The 21,113-nt window shown below is 38.5% G+C and overlaps 1 protein-coding gene across 2 annotated transcripts in view; it reads right to left on the bottom strand.

The window, feature by feature from the left end:
- pitpnm2 (phosphatidylinositol transfer protein, membrane-associated 2) overlaps positions 1-20,586 on the bottom strand; it is a 58,008-nt gene extending 37,422 nt beyond the window's left edge. The window contains exons 1-3 of one of the 2 annotated variants that reach the window (XM_088071192.1): positions 20,406-20,586; positions 18,440-18,879; positions 9,642-9,671 (exon numbers count right to left, since the gene is read on the bottom strand). The gene's annotated coding sequence lies outside the window, so the exon portion shown is untranslated. Of the gene's footprint in view, positions 1-5,264; positions 5,399-9,641; positions 9,672-18,439; positions 18,880-20,405 lie in introns of those variants that run through there. The other variant, XM_088071194.1, reaches the window with a different exon arrangement.
- Positions 20,587-21,113: the final 527 nt, after the last annotated feature.

Here is a 21,113-nt window from a genome sequence, read left to right on the forward strand (position 1 = left end):
TTTTGTGACAGGGAGTAAAGCCTAATGAATGCACTCTCAAAAGTAATTCAAGCAAATGCATGGTTGCTGGATAAAACTTTGAACTGATTGATTCAGACAGACCTTTAAAGTTATTAAAAAAAGACTAAGTTGAGTTGAGTTGTAATGACAAAACGTTGGTAATTACATCAGCTTAACATTGTTGCAATTAAAACTCAAATTTCTTTGTCAATTGATTTAAAACAAAATTCAATTTGTAGTAACCTAATAAAACTGGCTAGATAATAACATTTTTCTCTACCTTCAGTTCAAGTCCCCTTCCCTAATTATTTAACATGCCTTGAAAAACTCAGTCAAGACTGCGTGTTAGGGACCTGCAGGCCACATGACTACAACATTTTCTTACTTAAAAAACTGTGTTCATGCTATCAATTATTAAGCACTACTTAAAAATGCCTTTAATTTTAGAAGAAAAGCGAATTCCCCTAACTCAATGTGGTGCTCTCATTGCATGTGATTTCATTAGAAGTGATCATAACTCAAAAAGATTGACGTAAACCATGGCATTTATTATTTTGTTGAGCCAAATCATTTGTTTTTAGAGTGGTAGTGCGCTCCATAGAAATGTGGAGCTGCAGCCTTGAAAGTCAGAGATTCAAATCATCAGTTGGCGACCCCTCAGTCGAGCACTTCTTCTTTTGTTTGGGTTTTTTTTGCTAGTTAGTTTGCTGTGCAGTGTGCATGTTGTGATTCGTAAATTTTGCTGCAGAGCGAGCACTCTTGACTTTTATGACACTCTGTGATACAAGCTGCAGCTGACACGATGCAGCAGCACCGAGAGGAAGAGAGACCTGCACTGTAAGGCTCTGAGACAACATTATCTTCTCTCCTCCGCTTAGAAATAGTAAATCTACAGCACACAGCAACTTATAGTGATAGATCATCCAAGAAATTAAAATTCAGTCATTATCCATACAACCTCATGCTGATGGAAAGTCCTGTGAAGTTTTATAGTCCACAAAACACTGCTGGGGTTTCACAAGAAAAAGGCGTTGCACTCATCTCCCAAACAATTGAAGCATATGGTGACCAGGGTACAAACATTAAAGAAATATCTAATAAAACACAAAATGTCTCTATACTGCTCATCCAAAGTAATCCACGTATCCTGAAGCCCTGACGTGCAAAGTTGTTTTGAAAAATGTCACTAGCATCATGTTTTTAAATGGAAAAGCCTAACCAGGAACAGAGGTTGTGAATTAGCCTTGGCTACAAACCCGTACGCATTGCACATTATTTGTATTTTACATGTGAAACAATGGTTTACGCGTTTGTCCTTGACAAATAAACAAGAAAATACAAATCTGATCTGATTAACAATGCTTTAATATGCAGTCACAGAGAGAAACATAATGAACATTTATTTTAGCGCAGTAGTTTGTAAAATAACTGAGCATGTTCATAATATTTCCACTTTGTAACATGAGTGTTTGTGTATTTCAGTGTGTATTAATATTAGATGCCCATTAGCAACATAAGCCACAATAAGCTTCGCTTAAGTCTGTATCGTAATAAACTGAGCACTTAAGCCTGAAAGCAGAACATTAAAATCCTGGGCTCTGACTTGGCAGACGACCACATACATTCAATTACGTTTTTCAGAATAACAGGAAGTACTTTATCAACATGTGATGTAATGCTTCTCATCTCCTTCAGTGTCTCTCTCTGAATATGGCTCCATTCCCGCTAATTACTTTGGGAACGACCACCACTGAGTTCAAACCCAAACAAAGTTTCCTTGGCCAATTTCCCACAAAGCAACCAAACCACAGCACGTAGGGAATTAGCTTTCTGCCTTCTCTGCGTACTTCTATCTGTCCACTCTAATCCCTTTAACTGCACCTCGTGTTATGGCATCAGGAATAAAACATGGAGCCAGTCATACAGGAAGATTGGCCTCTACAGAAAACGGCGAGCACTGCTGGTCGGCTCAAATTGCCGCAATGGTGTTGAAACATTTTCAACACAATCCAACAGGAGATTGTCTTCATTCAGCCGCCGGGAGATTTCAAACAATCCTGTAGTCTCTCTGTTAAATCCGAAGGCCTCCTAATTGAGCCCACAGTTGAAAATCACAGTCAGTTTCGCCTCCGCAGAGAAAGTAAACGTCTCATCTGCACCACTACGAGGGTGACTGGCTGCCAGCTGCCCTCGATCACAGTCCTGTGTGATGGCAGACTGAGGAAGCCTACAGCTAAATTGCGCCGAATTTGCCACCGGGGCAACCGACTCAGAGGAAAACAGCTCTGGCCCATTAAACACAGCACTGCCTGCCAGCAGCCCGTTCCCGGAGGCCGGCTTTCTGAAAAACGCACCCCAGCCTACCATCCACCCATTCACATTAAACTCAATCCCTGAGTCTTACCGTAGAGACAGACTGTCTGCCCTTTGCGAGCTCTTCTGCTGCTACCACCTCTCTAAAAAGATCTTCATTCTGCAGACATCCAAAACTATCACTACCTTCTCAATAAAACAATGGTGTACAGGACTAAATACAGGTCAACACAGTCCCTTAAACCTGCAGTAACTGAGTTTTTGGCCACTTGGGGGCAGCAGAAACAAGATGTAAACACAACATTGACATATTGTCACTTTTTAAGATAACCCTTTAGGGCCCGCTTTAATATTGCAAATTAATATTTTTTTCTACTTTCATTGAGCAAATTTTTAACCAGTACCAGCCCTAATAATGAATATCAAATATTCATAAAGTTTCAGAATTATAACACTTTAAATACTTTAAAGGTTTTTGTCATGATGCAACTACTTTTTTTAGATTTAAATACACACACACAAAAAAAAGAATTATTTTCAATACACTACAGGCTATGTAGATTTTGTATTATCACAGAAAAAAGTGATATAGCACAAAAACAATAACCTTACCATGAAAAATGTTAATGTATCATGAAAAAAGTATTATGAAAACAGTGCCCTTAGCATAAAGAAAAGCAATGTTAGCAGAAAAAAATGAAATATCACGTAAACAGTATCTTAGCATGAAGATAAATAATGCTAGGACAAAAATAATAAACTTAGTATGTTATTAATTCAAATCTAAATTACCCTATTTTATTTAGATTATTAGCTATAATAGCATGTATGGGATTCCTGCTGTTTACTATTAATATATCAAGCGGTTATAAGATATATGTCAGATGTCTCTTTTTGGCGGAATATCAAACACGCAGTTTAAACGCAATTTAATGCACAAAAACACTTCATAAAATCTCATTTGGGTTTGTTTTCTACCCTGGCGTACATGAGCGTACCATGATGTCATGCTTGTAAGTCCTTGTTTAATGTGCGTGGGTCATGTTAAATTTGATTGAGAATCAAAGCTACTTTAAATTCCTCAGAACACAGTGGAAGAATGCATATCCAATGAATTATCATGACCACGAGGACACATGGGGAAAACTATATGTATAATTATAGTACATATGAACCATACGTATCTATCACACTATAATCGATGCATCATGTCTTTGTAACATATTACAGTGTGAAGCACCAGGATGCACCAAGATGCATCTGATGCGATTCTTCAGCAGTTACAAGAGCTACATGAGTCGTGCTGCGTTAACATGATCCCCTGACGGGATTCGTCTCTGCATAACATACACAGACACACACACGCACGCACGCACGCACGCACGCACGCACGCACGCACGCACGCACGCACGCACGCACGCACGCACACACACACACACACACACACACACACACACACACACACACACACACACACACACACACACAAATTAAAAACAAACCAAAGCATTCTTTACATCTGAAGAAACATGCTGGCTTGTCGAATGAATTAGGTGATGTCTGCCGTGCACAAGGCGAGCCAAGAATTACAAACACACCGAGTGCGATTCCCCCAGGTTTCACGAAATCCCAAAAGTCCCGTACTGCACGCTCGTGTTGCGTATTTCAAATCTCATTCAAACAAGATGGCTAACATGCCACAGTGATCTTCATCAGCTGTTAGCCTACCCTAACCCTAACCCCTAAACTGCACTCAACCCCTACAAATATCTACACAAGGTTCCCATACATTTTCCCATACATACAATTTCAAAACTTTTCCATTACTTTTCAAAGATCCATTACTTTATTATTATTTTATTTTTGCCCCACTTGCCCAGCCCTTTTCAAATATATAACTCTATTCAACATAATCTCAGCTTGGCCATTGACGTGTACAAGGGCTATCCGAAATTTGAGGGTCCAATCTGTTTTCACAATTTCTGGCTATTAAAAGCAGTGCCAGTTAAAAAAAAAAAAAAAAAAAGGCATAATTTTTTTCAGGTATTAATAAAAAATCCATACACATAATATCAATATTATCACATATATAGTAAATATTTAAGAAAAAAAGAATATCTTTTTTTTTTTTTTTTACATTTTCTTTCAAATTGCCCAAAAAAATTCCAAGGAAAAAAAAGCTAAAATTTTCTAAAAAAGGAGAAGACAGCTTTTCTTTAAAAATTTGAAGAAACTTTCATGATGAACAAACAATCAAAAACAACCAAAACACTGTCACAAATCAACACATAGCAAAGCCATATTACATCGTCTGCAGAAAATAAATTTACCATTATTTTACATTAATGTTATTTATTCATTACAGAGAACTAATTTCCGTGATCTTTCCAAACTTTTCAATTATTTTACTAGTTCCATTACTTTTCCAGGCCTGGAAAATATGATTGTGAAATTCCATGACTTTTCCAGGTTTTCAATGACCGTGGGAACCCTGTCTCCAGTAATACAATTGCAAAACATGATCATATCCAGATTTTATTTCACGTTTTTTGTGCCTCCTACGCTGATCGATTTGCTCAGAATGTACTGCCAAGAGATGAAAAACTCGGTGAACGTGCAGCACATTACAACCACCAAACATGAACATCAAACATGTTGCACACAACACAGGAAGCTTCGCCGCAACAGCGAATAATCCCAAACATTAAACACGAATCCATCGCTTGTCTCATATTTTTGCTTGCAGGGAGATTTCGAAGCTGCCTATAGTCCCCACCTCAAACTGCAGCCACCTGCAGATCCTCAGCATCCTCTGTTTCCCGTCTACATCAGTCTGGACTCGTGTGAGCCAACAGGCATCCATGTTGCCATAATTCACCTGTGTTTCCATAACAGACGCAGCTGAAGGCAGTATTTTAAATTTACAGGTGAAAAAAAAAAAGCTGTTTACCTCGCAGAAGGAAACACCTAAGCACAGCCACCCAGCTGATCCAGGCTTTAGGAGCCATTGCAGATCCTGGTCCCACAGAGACCAGCAGCCCAGGCATCCTTCCACCACACCATCCCCACACTCCGCTCCTCTCTCTGCCGTCTGCCGTCAACAAATCCACCGCCGGTGAGCCCCCCCCCCAGCCCAAATCGGGAAGAGGCTTCTCTTTTTAAATCCTCGCTGTGAAATAAGAGAAGCTATTGATTCTCTCTCTTCCTCTTCCCCCCATCCACCTCTGCTCTGTTTTCCCTCTGCTCCCTCCCGTCCCACCTCCCACCCTCGCTGTCTCCACCTCCTCAGGACCGAGGAAGCTCTGTTACCATGGAGACGCATGAGGCTGGAGCCGGATTGGTGGGGTTTGTTGTGATGCAGCGAGTCGGCGGTGCAGCCCACCAGACTGATTGCCTTTTCAGTGTACATCATTCTGAAGCCAAAATCTGTCCTGCGCTTGTTCGATTATTTGGCAACGTCAAGTGAGCTTTTAAAACAGATTTGTTTTCAATAAAAGAGAAAAGAATAAGAGAAACATTAGGTCTTTGTGTTTTTTTCTAAATCTTCTCTTAATGGGTAACACGGTTCCTGCCGCTGAAGGCATGAAAGATTTAGGACTTTTTAAGACCTAATGCCACTCGGAATTAGGTTCAAGATCAATTTTCTAATAACCAAAATAGGTACATTTTATTTTGTCCAAATATTTATTTTACCATAAAACATGACTTTTTTTCTAGTGAAAAAGTTCCATTATCTATGTGAAATGTTGAAAACATAACAATTTGTAACTCAAGGAAGACAATGAACAAATATTTGGCATTTCTGGATGTTTCTCTGATTAATCTTGTGTTTTTAAAATTGCAAACTTTGGCATTTTTGCTTAAAAAAATGATTTAAACTAAATGTTAATCAACTTATTTTTGCAGTCTCATTTTTTTAGAAGAAGCTACCTCTGAAGAAAAGTTATAGTTCACTGAACAAACAAACAAACTATAAAAAACACAGCCACATAAATCCATAACTCAGCCGTGATTATTTTTAAATGTGATACTACAGATAAGATGTTTGAAAGTGAGGCGTGGTGAAGAACATGTGCATGAATCACTCCTCTCTGTGCGCCCGGCGGCGGATCACCTGCTCTGATGATTATGCATCTATTTGCAGGATGTCGTGACCATCCCGCCTTTCCTGCTGTGTGTTTTTCTCACCTGCGTCGCCCGCAGAATTTGAATGAGCCAGCTGAGCGGTGCCAACACGGGTCTTTTCCTTTGACTAAGAAACCAGTGAATGAGCAAAACTGCGTGCTTTTATTCCAGACTGTAGCTGCGACGCCACTCGAGGACCTCAGCGGCTGCAGTCTACATTATTTCCATGTGGACACTGCAGCAGCTTTTCTAAACGACTTCAAAATGCATGCTGAACATTATGTGTTAACACCGTCTGATCCCGATATGCAGTCACATTAACATAAAACCTAGACTTATTTTAATTTACATATGGGCTGAAATTTTGAGTTTTTGAGCATTTTGGCCATTTCCACCTTGTTTTGGGAGCTAGAAGTGACCATATTTGGACGACAGGTTGGAGCTGTGGAAGAGCGAGAGGCGGATCTGACTGAAAACCTCTCAGGTAGCAACTTGTCAATCACAAGTTAACCAAGCATATGCTGGTTTATGGTCTATTTTACTCTAAATGGGACCATCATTCATAAAGTGAACTTCACAGGAAATTAGCAATTGAAACTATAAAGTTATTTAAAAAATCAGGACTGGGCAATTACAACTAAAATCAATCTAACAATTTTTTTTCAATCTGTTTTTTTGCCCTCATAGTTGCCTGACACGGTTTCATGAGTGAGTGGGTGAGTGTGAGAGTGAGTGAGTGAGTGAGTGAGTGAGTGAGTGAATGTGAGAGAGAGTGAGTGAGCGAGTGAGTAAGTTAGTGAGTGAGTGACTGTGAGAGAGAGAGAGTGAGTGAGTGAGTGATTGAGTGAGTTAGTGAGTGAATGTGAGAGAGAGTGAGTGAGTAAGTTAGTGAGTGAGTGACTGTGAGAGAGTGAGTGAATGAGTGAGTGAGAGAGTGAGTGTGAGAGTGAGTGAGTGAGTGAGTGAGTGAGTGAATGAGTGAGTGAGTGTGAGAGTGAGTGAGTGAGTGAGTGAGTGTGAGAGTGAGTGAGTGAGTGAGTGAGTGAGTGAGTGAGTGAGTGAGTGAGTGGTGAGGTGGTGGTGAGTGGTGAGTGTGGTGAGTGAGTGAGTGAGTGAGTGAGTGAGTGAGTGTGAGAGTGAGAGTGAGTGAGTGAGTGAGTGTGAGAGTGAGTGAGTGAGTGAGTGAGTGAGTGAGTTAGTGAGTGTGAGAGTGAGTGAGTGAGTGACGTTTCAAACACAGCTAATTTAATCAAAAAAAGTGAATAAATATTTTTCCCAAAATGTCAAACTATTCCTTTAAGGCTTCTGGACAAATCCTCTGAACAGCTGTGAGTGAATAATCAGATGGTTAGCTCTGGGACTAGAATGTAATGTTGATACAGAAACTGGAGCGATTTCTTGGAATGAGACCTGATGTGCACCGAGTGAGCGCTGCGAGCGCAGGATCAACTCTGTGACTCACATGTCTGCGCCGTATAAATGTCTCTTTAATTACATCCAGCCGACGCGTCTCGGCGGGTTTGAGGTTAAAAATATCCCACCTGCAGCCACACTTGTTCTATAGGGGATTGTGTTGCTGCTGCTTCGTCTTTGAGGACAATTCAATATCCAGCACGAGAGTGGAGAGTTTGTGAGGCCTTTTTAGCTCGGAGCATGAACCCGAAGACATTTTCTACGACAAAAGACTCACACCGAGATTAAATTTACTGTCAACCAACAGGAAGTGAGGATGAGAATGAGAATGAGGTTTGTGATTTGTGCAGCAGCTCGATCGCTCTCTGGTTTTATCTGCGAGCTGCAGGGATGTACATATCCTCGGAAAGAAAAGACTTGTTGATGGGTACTCCGCCCAACACACACACACACACACACACACCCACACACACACACACACACACAACCACCCACACACACACACACACACACACACACACACACACACACACACTTTATCTGAGCATCAGCAGAACATGCGCTAACAGAATCAACCTCTGAACACCACAGCCCCGCTCCACAACGTGAACATCTGCTACTATTAACGGCTGTTAATTTGTGATCTTGTCAAACACATCTTTCCTCACCAGACGCTGCTGCTGTTACTCATCCTGCTCGGATCAAACGGAGGCCCTGGGCTGTGGGTTACTGTGCGTCGGCTGCTGTGATTGCTACTGGCGGTATTTTATCTGGACGCCGCGCTGGCTGTTGCAGCGTGAGTTTGGTTGAATTCCCAGTTGATTTCTATATTTCACTTTCTTCACTTTAAATCTAATTATCACACCAGGCAGTAAAGTTGCATAGTTTAAAGAAACTATGCAGTGGTGGTGAGTTTAAGTGCATTTACAGAATCAGCAGCATCTTCTAAATCACTTCTTATAACCTATCTTCTTTTTTAATGACTTCTAAGACACTTTTTTTTTACAATATGTCTATTATTGCTGTTATTATTTTATCCTATATTAGAGTTGGGTATTTTATTTTTGTATTATTTTAACTTTCTGATTTTATTAACCTCATTGCAGTCCAGAAATAATTATAGTCCTGGTTAAACCATGTAAAGCACTTTGTAGCTTTGTTTTTTGCTGTATTAATAAATATGATTTAATTGAGTACTATACCAGTACCTGAATTAATTTTTTAACCAATATCAGTCCTAATCATAAATATCAAACTTAATTTTCAGAATTTTATTGCTTCAAATGCCAGCTTTTTGTCGTGACACCACTGTGTTTTAAATTAAGGAAAAAAAAAACAATTAGCATGTATTTTCTATAAATGCCAAATATGGTGGAAAATACTAAAAACAAAAAAACAAACAAAAAAACTTCCAAGGCAAAAATCCAGAATGACACCCACCAATGCTTTGATGGCTGTGGGATCAAAACCTGCAGTATGAATGGGTTTCAATGGTGCATTTTTTGGACTTAACAGTCTGAATGTAACCATTTTGTTTAGACAGTGTATTTTAGACTTATTGTAGGAGCTGAGCTGGATATTCCAATATGAAATAGAAATACATAATCTTACCAGAATGTATGCCATATGCATGAACACAGCCAAAATTATCAAAAAATGCATAATTAAAAGAGCGGAAAATGTGCCAAACAGTCCATACGGACGAAGTTAAGGACCTGAATACTTTCTTCACAGCTGACACAAAACATTTAGAGTATCGAAAGTACAGATATGAGATGATGTCACTGACCTGCAGTCCATCTCCAGCTTCTTCTTCCTCCTGTGAACGAGAAACAGCAGAGATGAGAGTCCTGCTTGTATTAATTCAACAAAGCACAGTAATACCAACACACAGCTTAAGAATCGACACGCTGCTTTCTGTAAGAGTGTGTGTGAAAAGATTTCACACTCATATTCCATAAATACCACACGTCATGTTTCGAAACAGTTTCCTTCCTCAACCCAGGCTGAGAAAAGCAACAGGGCTGACACACAACAGAATAAAATAGAGTGCATTCAGGAAAAAAAGTAGAGTAAAATATAAAAAGCACCTTATTAAAAGCTGGTTTATGTGTATGAAATTAGCTGGAGGTCTCTTTTCTTTGTGCCAAACATGTTCACCCACATCTAATGTGGTCAGCTGACTAATCATCACAACATAAAAAGAGGCGTGGGCAGCAAATGAGAGTGAACGCGGCCCTGACGTGATGGCTGGGTGATGAGAGAGAGGAGGAGCTATTTTTAGCTCAGGGTGGCGGTGGTGGTGGACGGGAGGGTGGGTGGGTGCAGAGAGCAGCGTGATGGTGGTGGTGGGGCTGTGTGTGGGGGTTACTGGTGATGCTGCTCAAATTGCTTCTCTTTCCTGCGTTCTGGTAAATGACAGCGATGCATCAGCGTCTGAGGAGGGAGGGGAGTCCGAACTGTTCATACTTTGTGCATCTGTAATGTCGTTCATTTAAAAACAAACATCTGGGTATGTTTAATTAAGCTGGAGAAGATAAGGTGTACTATTAGGGAGGGAAAGCTCACATTGATATGACAGCCTGCTTTAGGCTCTAATTACTTTATGGTTGAGTAAAATCTCCTGATATTTTTGCTTCCCTCTTGTGCATTTTTTTATGCATTTTAGAGATAACAGAATGAACTCTTGTAGACACCAAACAACTTATCATTATCTATTTATTTATTTTTCATTTACTATGGTAGATGTATTTGTAGATGTATTTTTTCTTTAAACATAGTTATTTTACTTTATTTGTATATTTCTCTTTATTTTTTTCTTTATCCATGATTATTTTAAATTATTTGTATATTTCTCTTTATTTGTTTTTCTTTAACCATGATTTTTTTTAATCGATTGTGTATTTAGTTTTTTAAACTGTGGTTATCTTAAATTGCATAACGAATGTATGTTTATTTTTTTCTTTCTCTTACCATAATTATTTTCCATCACCTATACATTTAATGCAAATTTTAGTTCTTTTGAATTGTATTTTGTCTCACTTTGTGTCTCTGTATGCTGACCGTCTTGGCCAGGACTCCCTCTCAATGGGACCAACCTGGTAAAATAAAGCTTACATAAACAAGAATGTCTTTATTTTTATCAATAACTATGATTATACTTCATTAATTGTATATTTACGTATGTTTATTCATATTTTTTTCTTTAACTGTGATTATGTTAGCATTTTGATCTGGTATATTTCTCCTAAACTATAATACTTTTACACCATTTGTCTAGTCATGTGTATTTATGTATTCTTTAACTATGATTATTTTACAACATGTGTGGAATATTGATTTAGTTTGCTAATTTCAGGCAGCTTGGTTTATAAATTTATAAATTTATTTCTCTTTTAAAGCTTCAACTGGTTTAAAGTCAGCAGCAGAGGCAGCATTTAAAATACTTTCACGTATAAATCTATGATTTGCATCAGGATTCCTCTTTTTTTTTTGTTGCCCTAAATAACTACAAATCACAAGATGATGAATATCGAGGGTCACAAATGTTACTTAAACCCAACCTTGCATGTCAACAAATAAGAAGGTTAACCACAGGATGATCGGCTCACACAGTTTGTTCATCTGATGGTTGGACTTTCATTTTAACTAAACTCTAAAGGTCATGCCTTTAAACATGAAATCATTTCCTGAGAAGCTTTTGGGATTTGGGAGCACCGTTGTGCAGTTCAGCACCTGCTTGTCCATTTTTTGGTTTTGAAGTTGGAGAAATTATGATAACAGCCACAAAAAAGCGTAACTGTCTTTAACAAAAACTGTATGACAGTGCTATTGATCCGCACATCCAACTCTTGGCAAGAGAGAAAATGAGCGCATTTTCCAAAATGTCGAACTACTGTTTCAAATAATCACTGAGAAAATTCCAAGAGAGGTGAAAACAGCAGGCTGTGGAGATCAGAGACGCAGCCTCAGCACCGACTGACTGCCACCGCTTTCAACAACTCACAATTAACTCGATCAACACATAATTTCTCCTCTATTTATACCCTCTTTCACCCTCATTGTCACAAACGGAGGGAAGAGCTGCAGAGAAGTGAAGATAACAGGGTTCATACACACTTTTAACAATACATTTCTATGACTTTTGGGCAAATTTTCAAGACTGTATATTCTCTCTCTCTTTTTATCTTACTGTTGAGTTTTGCCTCTCGTTTATACTGTTTATATTGTTCTTTTTGTTTTATTTGTCTTGTACATAACTTGATTTGATATCCTTTTGCTGCTGTAATGATGCAAATTTCATGAGTCCCATTGGAGGACTCATAAATGATCATCTCATCTCATCTCATCTCATCAGTACTTCCTATCTGTTCTTTGTCATAGCTTTTTTTTTTAAAAAAAACAAACAAAAAACTTTCTGTTTTTAAAAATGAATGAATTGAGGACAGAATTAGACCTGAATATTTTAATATAACCATATTATAGCCATATAGCCATTTTTTCTTTAAATTCTTTTTGATGACTTTCAAAGAAAAAGAAATAGCCTTTTCGTTCTTGAAATGTTTTTGGGTGATTATTTTTTTCCCTTCAAAATCTTCTGCAGATTTAAAGGAAAAAACTGGCATTTTACCTTTATTTGTTTTTTTTTATTTCAAACATTTTGGTGACTTTTAAAGAAAACACCATGTTTAATTTATCTTTATATTTTTTTAAATAAATATTTTTTTATTACTTTTTTTAATTTTGACAATTTCACCAAAAATGACACCATTTATCAAAGATCGAAACTGTAAAAACAGAAATTATCTTTCACATTTACGGCGGTCCTTAATCACAGCATGTGTTATTATACAGGTTTGTGAAATAAAATTCCATGACTTTTCCAAAAACTTTCAGGGTATATCTGACTGGCTGTTTGGCTATTTAAAAACTCCATGACTTGTCCAGGTGTTTTAATGAATGCACGAAACCCAAAGGAAGGAAAAAGAGTTTTGTAAAGTTAACACCTCTGAGCATACACACAGGAAGACGAGGGTCAGCAGGTGTGAGTGGAGGTAGACAGAGGAGGGAGGAGGAGTGCTGTTAATGAGATACAGACGAGGAAACAGTAAGACAGCAGAGGAAGCTGTTAATTTAGCCGAGAAGATTTGAAGGCACAGAGATAAAAGAAGGGGAAGTTCCACTCCTGGGGCCAATACCATTACTGTTTGGCCGGGCTCCAGGCCTCCCAGGCTGGCTAATATACAGTCGGAGTAGTGACACGCTCTCAGGAGCCAGACTGCAGAGACACCCGGTCCTTTCACACACTTTCATTTGTCACAGAGATTAAGCATCTATTAAGACTACAGATCCATCTCTTGATTACTCACATTCATAACGTCTGACTGTAAAAGAGTTTCTGCTGAGGGAAGATGTATCACACACTCACAAAATCATTACACAGATGTTACTGAACCGTTTTAAGCCACGCCAACAGCAATGTTGTCGTTCCACCAGTTTGAGCCAGACTGAAATATCTCAACAACTGTTAGATGGATTAACATGAAATTTTGTGCAGACATTCAAGCTCCCCGAGGGATGAATCTTAATGACTTTAATGATACTCTGACTTTTCCTCTAGCGTCATCAGCACTTTAAAGTTTGTCACTTGTGGTGAAATATCTCACCAACTGTTGGATGGAAAACTATTAAATCATTCATGTAGAGGAAGAAATCCTAATGACTTTAATGACCCTCTGACCACATCGGCACATGCTACAATCCCAGAAATGTCCTAAAATCCTAAAAATTACCTAAAATCCTATTAACATGCTGAAATCCTAAGAAACGTCCTAAAATCCAAAATATGACCTTAAATCTTAGAAACATGTTGAAATCTTAGAAACGTCCTAGAATTCTAGGAAGATGGTAAAATCTCAGAAATGTCCTCAAACCCAAGAAACATGCTTAAATCCTAAAAATGTCCTAAATCCTGGAAATGTCTTAAAATCTACAGAACAAGCTGAAAACCCTGAAACAAACTACAATCCAAGATATGTCCTAGAATCTGAGAAATGCCCTTAAATCCTAAAATTGTGTTGAAATCCTAGAAATGTGCAGGAATCCTATAAGGCTGCTGGTGTTAACATTCAGCTCAAAGCTCCGCCGTTGCCTCGCAGAGCTGCCAACACGGCAATCAATCAGTCTGATCTCGGAGGAAACAGACGCACAGAGATTACTTTTAACTAACAGAGAGACGCTCTAAGTGTCAGGTAAGCAGGCAGGCGGCTGTAGCTCATCCATACCACTGAACATGTGTGTGCGACTGAATATTTGATGAGGACACAACGCCTCGCTGGACCCGAACAAAGCCCCGGGTTTGTTAATTAGAGTGAGTGCTCAAACACACGCTGCAAACGTGGCCAAACGTGACAGCTTTAGATTCTCAGAATAATCCCACAGCCCCAACCTCGGTCTCACATGACCCCCCCGGAGCAAGTGGGGACGTCATGTAGGTATGGATCTATATTTAAAGTGTTCTTGCAAGGACACCATCTGACGCCCCGCTGTACACCCCGAGACAATGAGTCTGTAAACAGCTCGTTCTTTATGCATCGGCACTGGGAGAAGTAGTCAAAGCCTTTATTTAAGTGGAAAAAGTAATATCAAAATAAAACATTTATGAAATAAAATTTTTATTTTAGTAAAAGTACAGGATTATTAACAGCAAAGTATGAAAGTAAAATCTATTTACAATATTTGATGCAGTGATATTACTGCTTTTACTGCAGTACTCTCAGCAGAAAACCACTCGCTGCTTGAATCTGCCGTACAGATGAACCTGGCTTTTATGGGGAATGGGAGATGATTGGTTGAATTCATATTGGTTTATATATTGATATTATTATATTATATAATGATATTATCATTATTTATTATGTTCTGTGTAAAATGTCAGGGATTTTTTGTGCTTTCATGTATGCTTCTATTCCTGTTTTTCTGACATATTTTGTGAAATAAAGTTGTAAAAAAATTCTAATAAATTTAGGGATATTTTTACAGCGTAGAGTACTCTGAAGCCTCACAAACGGTTATTTTCCGTCTCTGCTTCTCATGCCCCAGAGCTCCTTATGAGCAGCACGGTGCATATGTGGCTGCATGTGAAGCAGCACGAGGAGGAGAAGGCATCAGACGGGGAGCTTGTTGGTCTATTTGTGGCGCAGCGTTTCTCCCTGACAGGCCCAGGCGGTGGGAGGGGACCGGCGTGACGGCGGACGCAGACAGTCGGGGACTAAATAGAAAGAGTTGCTCATTCACATGCGAGCGTCTCCAGCCTCCCACCACACGGTCCTGACTGCGAAGCCATGATCAGTGGGCTGGAATCCCTCTGTTTACCCTGCTAAAAATAGATTACACACACTGCGATGACGTGGCATCTTGTGACAAGACCCCCCCCCCTCCTCCTCCTCAGCCCCTCACCCTCCTCCTCCTCCTCTCTCCTCCAGACTGTACCGACGAGCCAGTCATGCCGTTATTGGTATGCAACCCTCAACCCGGCTGCATGCCACCTCTCCTCAAAATCATGTCTGACGTATCTTTGGAGAAAAAAATCTGGCGTAGAGGAGATGAATATCAAGGAAAAAAGAAAGGATGGATGGACAAGACGGGGATGGGGAGGAAGGGTGGGGAGAAGGAGCAAGTGAAGGAGGAGGCGGCAATCAATACCATGAGTCATTCTTTCTGCGGTGGCCGCTTCCTAACAGCATTCATTAAAAGCAAACCTAATCATTTTGGCCTGATAATCAGATCCTGTGAGGCTCCATCTTCTTTCACTCCGAAACCGCCGCGCACATTAAAATCTGAACCTGAAATGGGAGGAAACAGGACCAGTACATTATGTACTGGAGCTGATGGTTGTGGTGATAGTGAAGTGGGTTCAATTACGAGTTCAATTAGAAGGTGAAATCTTTAGATAACATACTGATTTTTAGCCACGCTGTTGGTCCGCCAGACTGAAATATCTGAGCACCTAAGGCTGGATTTACACTACAAGACTCGATTCATTATTCTGATTTGTTGCCTATATCCAATTTTTTTGACCACCTGCTTACATCTACTTACATCCGATCTCTGCATTTACACCTGCTGAAACCTGGCGTGAAACACTACACATTCGTAAGCTAAATTTGAAATGTCCACATAAACGTGTGTGTTTTGAAACGAACCCTGTATTTTGGCCTGAACAGTTTCATCGGCCCAACAGCTTGGAGATCTACAGTAAGATTCATATATATTTTACTGTACTGCACAGTGTACTGACTGTGGGAATTTAAAGCCCGGTGGCGACAGGCAGGCTGAGAAACTCTTTCCAGGTTTAAAGTGTTCTTCCTAGAAAGTTTTGGCCGCTCTGCAGCATCCGTCTAAATAAGTTACAGGCTCGGTGTGGATCACACCTCCAGCAGCACCTCTTTAGTGTTTTCACCTTCAGGGTCTAAGAATAGCTCCAGCTCTGGAGATGTCTGCATTGTTAGCAGGATGTACAGGACATGTGGAGCAAGGACATGTCAGGTTTTATACTGTACATAAAGTGAGAGAGCAAGTGAGATGTGTTTGTATTGTTCTTCACAGGAGGACGAGGAGGAGGAGAGAAAGGTAAAAAAAACACACACAAGGTGATCAGAAATAAAAAGTTAAAAGTGCAGGAAAATATAATTTAAAAAAGACAGAGTGATGCACGGGGAGGGTTCACTTCTATAGCTAAAGCTATTAGTCAGTTTACTGATTAGCTAATTGCACAGGTGTAGATTTCAGGGGGACGCAGGAGACATATCCCTTAAATATTTACAACATGTGCATTTGTCCACTGCAATAAAAACACGAGAGTAGCAGAGGACATTCATTTTGACAAAATTAAAGACACTTACACCACAAATAGATGCTGAACGACTGAAACTGGTGCATAAAATTCACCTGAATGCAGATAATTAATTGTTTGACGCTTAAAATCTTCTAGCAGGATCCCCCAAACCCCTCTTTTTTTTGTGCGTCCCCTGAACCTACGTCCTGGGTAAATCAACAAGAACTGGCATCATTACTATTAAACTGATATTATTCCAATTAGATCTGCTTTTTTATTTATTTATTTTTATCAAAAAATACTAACATGTCTATTTACTCTTGCTTGCAGCGTCTCAGATTTATATACATTCTGCTTTTCTTTGTATCTTGTGATCTGTTATTGTAATTTTTATTTTTTAATTCATTAATTTATTCATTTTATGTCCATTTCTCCATATTTTTACAAACGTAAAAACACCTGAGTTAGCTAGGGAGCTAGTTTTCATTGGCAATCCCTTGCCTGATGTTAATTAGCATCCTAAATCAAATATATTTATTTATTTATGGTAAATATAATATATTTTGTGTCTTTGGACTGTTGGTCAGACAGACCAGATAATTTAAAAATGTCATATTGGGTTTTGGGAAATTGTCACAAGAATTTTTCCCTTAATTCTAACATTTTCCAGACAAAACAATTAATCAAAAACAGTAAAATACAACAGATTAATTGTTAGTTGGGGCCCTAATCACTTTTACAAACATTACTGTTACATTACTGTAAACTCTTAGTGTTGCTGGTGGTTTGATTACATGGAAATTTGCACCAGTTAAGTACAAAATCAACAACTCTGAGTCTCAGTGTCTTTTCCCTTTCTGTACAGTAATCCAGAGTCAAAATTTAATAGTGATTGTAAATGTTTCTGATAATATTGTCCTCACAATATGCATATTTTTGCACCATTGGGAACTTCTGCAAATAGTCTGCTTAATATCTTTGCACCTCCTGCAAAAAAAAAATGGATAACTTATTTTGAAACCACTATATTGTACATATGTTATGGTACATATACTACTTTTTAAAAGTAACTTAGCCATATTTTTATTGTCATTTATTCTGTTCTATATTGGTGTTCTTAAGTGTTGTAGTATTATGAAGTATTTCTATTCGTCTTAATATGTTTCATGTAATTTTTATGGATGCACCAAAAATCAAAAGCAAATTCCTTGTAAGTGAAAATCTACTTGATTTCTGATGCATAGTGTAAAGTGAGCGCTAAATTCAATGGCAAGTTGAGGGTGGACAGGGTGCATACATAATGCACACAGGTCTGAACTCACTAACAGGTTATGTACACTGAAATATAGCCATTTCATACCCATGCATATTGGGCACTGTACAGTGTATTGGGTGTATCACATGCAGTGTTTGATAAAAATGTACATTGTATTGTGTCAGGTTTATGCAACCTGTAATTTTACTGCTTGGAGGTGATGCACAGCACACAAACATGCACACAATAAAATGATCTACAAACCTTCAGAACCAGATCTATAGATAATATTGATCAGCTGTTCTGCTAAAAGGAGAACTACACTGATGGATGCCACCTGACCACTGCAGCTCACTCAAACGCTGCCAAAAATAGCAGTAGGAATTAATTAACATTTGCATCGTGTCCATTTGCTTAATTGATGATAGATCTGAGAGTTAATTAGTGGTGAGGCTGTGGTGACAGTCATACAACATATGCATCATCAGCGACTCACCTGCAGCTCTGCAGTCCCGGTTTTTCAGCTGGATCTCCACATGAAGCCTGAAAGCAACATCGCTGTCAGTTAAAGGTGTATTTTCCCCGCTGACGCCGGGGAGCAGTGGAACCAAGCGGGATGAAAGCGTCGGTGATGAAGGTGTTTATGTTCTGCAGTGGAGGGTCAGTGCTGCTCGTCCGGTTGTCCCCCACACGGAGCGTTCATTCCCCGGTGTGTCCGCCTGCTCAGTCCCGCTGCTGTGGACGGATCTCAGCGCTGCACCTCCATCATCCAAAAACACGGTCCGGTGTTGTGGCTTCGGTGTGCTGCCGGTGGTTGACGATACATCCAGGTTAACGGTTACATCAGAAGACAGGACATCCTGCTGTCGGACAACAGAGGACACGGGCGCCCCCCAGCGGAGCACAGCCGCCTGCAGGCCTTAACAATTGAAATTCCTGCAGAAAAATGAACTAAATCAATGATGGGAGAAATACTCAGATCTTTTACTTGAGTAAAAGTAGCAATACTAGTGTAGAAACCCTATGTTTAGAGTAAAAGTCATGCACTCACAGTTTTACTTTAATAAAAGTGCAGAAAAGGCATCATAGTAAAGTACTGAAAGTAAGTACTTATGCAGAATACTATATATATATATTAGGATCATAATTATTGATGGATTTTTATTAACTCACAAATAGGCAGACAAAAACAGTACACACAAAATTTGAGGTCAAACAAAGTGGAGTTTCAAAAAGGTTTGACCCCTGGAAATGGCCAAAAATGCACCAAAATTTCAAATTTAACTGGCTGACTTCCTGTTGGGTTTGGGGAATGGCTCCAGAAGACTTTTTTGAATGTCCTGGAAAGTTACATGTGACGACCAATTTTTGTAAGTTGATAAAGACAGATAGATAGATATTTGAAACATGAAAAAAATTAAAATGGCAATAACAAAAATGGATAACAACCTCTATAAAAACTGGCAGGCAACAAGAAATTAATCCTTAGGGACAGTTTGGCACATTTTACGCACCTTGCATTCTTAATTTTTTGGCTGTGTTCATGCATATGGCATACATTCTGGCAAGATCGTGTATTTTTATTTAATCTGTGAATTTCCAGCTCAGCTCCTACAATAAGTCTAAAATACACGGTGGAAACTAAATTGACACTTTCATACCGTTAAGTGTGATAAAAATGTGCCATTGAAACCCATTCAAACTGCAGTTTTTGATCCCACAGCCATCAAAGCATAAAAACAAGCATTGTATTATTTCTGGGTGTCACTCTGGATTTTTGCCTTGGAATTTTTTCATTTCATTTTTTCCATTTTTTTTTTTTACTATTTTTCACCTGATGACATTATTTTTTAACTATATTTGGCATATGGAGAAAATACATGCTATCTCCACTAGGTGCACTGTCACAATCAATGTAGCTGTAAATCATTGACACATCCCAGGCTGTAATCATCATAAAAAATACTTTACATGTAGTACAATAAAAATAAATATTTTTTTGTGTTGTTGGGTTTTTTTTTCATCTAAAAACATGGTGGCTTCATGACAAAAACCTGTCATTTAAAGGGTTAAAATTCTGAAAATTAATGAACATTTGATATTTATGATTATAACTAATGTTGGTTAAAAAATAACTCACTGAAATAGAAAATAATATTAATTCATAATATTTTTTAAAGCTTGATTTTGAAAGGCGTATTTTATGCGCACAACGACATGAGTGTATGTAATAATAAAACCGACCCTAATTGATTCTTCCTAAAGTTCACATTACACACATTTAAGGTTTATTTACGTTAACTTTAACAATGTGTATGCGCGCGAACTTAAGCTAACCGCTCGACCGTTAGCTAGCATGACTTGGCAACTTTAGCTACGTACTTTAGCCGCAAGCTAACTAGCAACGGACGCTAGCTAGCAGCGTTGTTTGTTTGTAGCTTAGCCGCTCTGACCGAACTCACCAGAAACTTCGTGTCTTTATGTTTTCTCCCTCCTGCTCTTTTATGGATTAGAGCCATAAAACTGGGGTTTATGCGGGAGTTGTTCGCTGAAATTAAACATTTAAAAATTAATAATTAAAGTAGGTAGCACCGTGTTCGCGTCAGTTCGCGTCGCGCGCTGCGGCCGAACTCGAATACTTCCGTTGACTTGAATGTAACCACGCCCCCTGGAAACTTCGCCTGGCTTTCCATTTGACAAAAAAAGTCTTATTCTTTTAAAATTTATGATTATTATTAATGATTATTACTTATTTTTATTGGTTTTTGCAATTAGAAAAATTGTTTAAATTTTAAGATTTATTTAAAAAGGGCTGTTAATGGGGGAATATAATGAAAAATATTGCAATTACAACAGATTTGAGGGGGGGAAATGTTTTTCTTCTTTTTTAGTATTATTATTATCATATGTATTTATTTTTATTGGTTTTTGCAATTTAAAAAATAATTTGCTTTTTAAGATTTATTTAAAAAAAAAAAGATTGGGTTGTTAATAGTACCTAATAGCGAATATGATGAAAAATATGGTAATTACAAATGATTTATGAGGGAAACAAAACATCTAACAAAAAACATCTTTTTTAAAGTAATATTATTATTTGTGTTATTAATTTATCAATTTTATTGATTTTTGACATTTGAAAAATGAGTTTAATTTTTATAATTTATAAA

Source organism: Plectropomus leopardus, chromosome 20 (assembly GCF_026936395.1).
Source record: "Plectropomus leopardus strain MGB_pleo_1.0 chromosome 20, ASM2693639v1, whole genome shotgun sequence".
NCBI classification, from domain to species: domain Eukaryota; kingdom Metazoa; phylum Chordata; class Actinopteri; order Perciformes; family Serranidae; genus Plectropomus; species Plectropomus leopardus.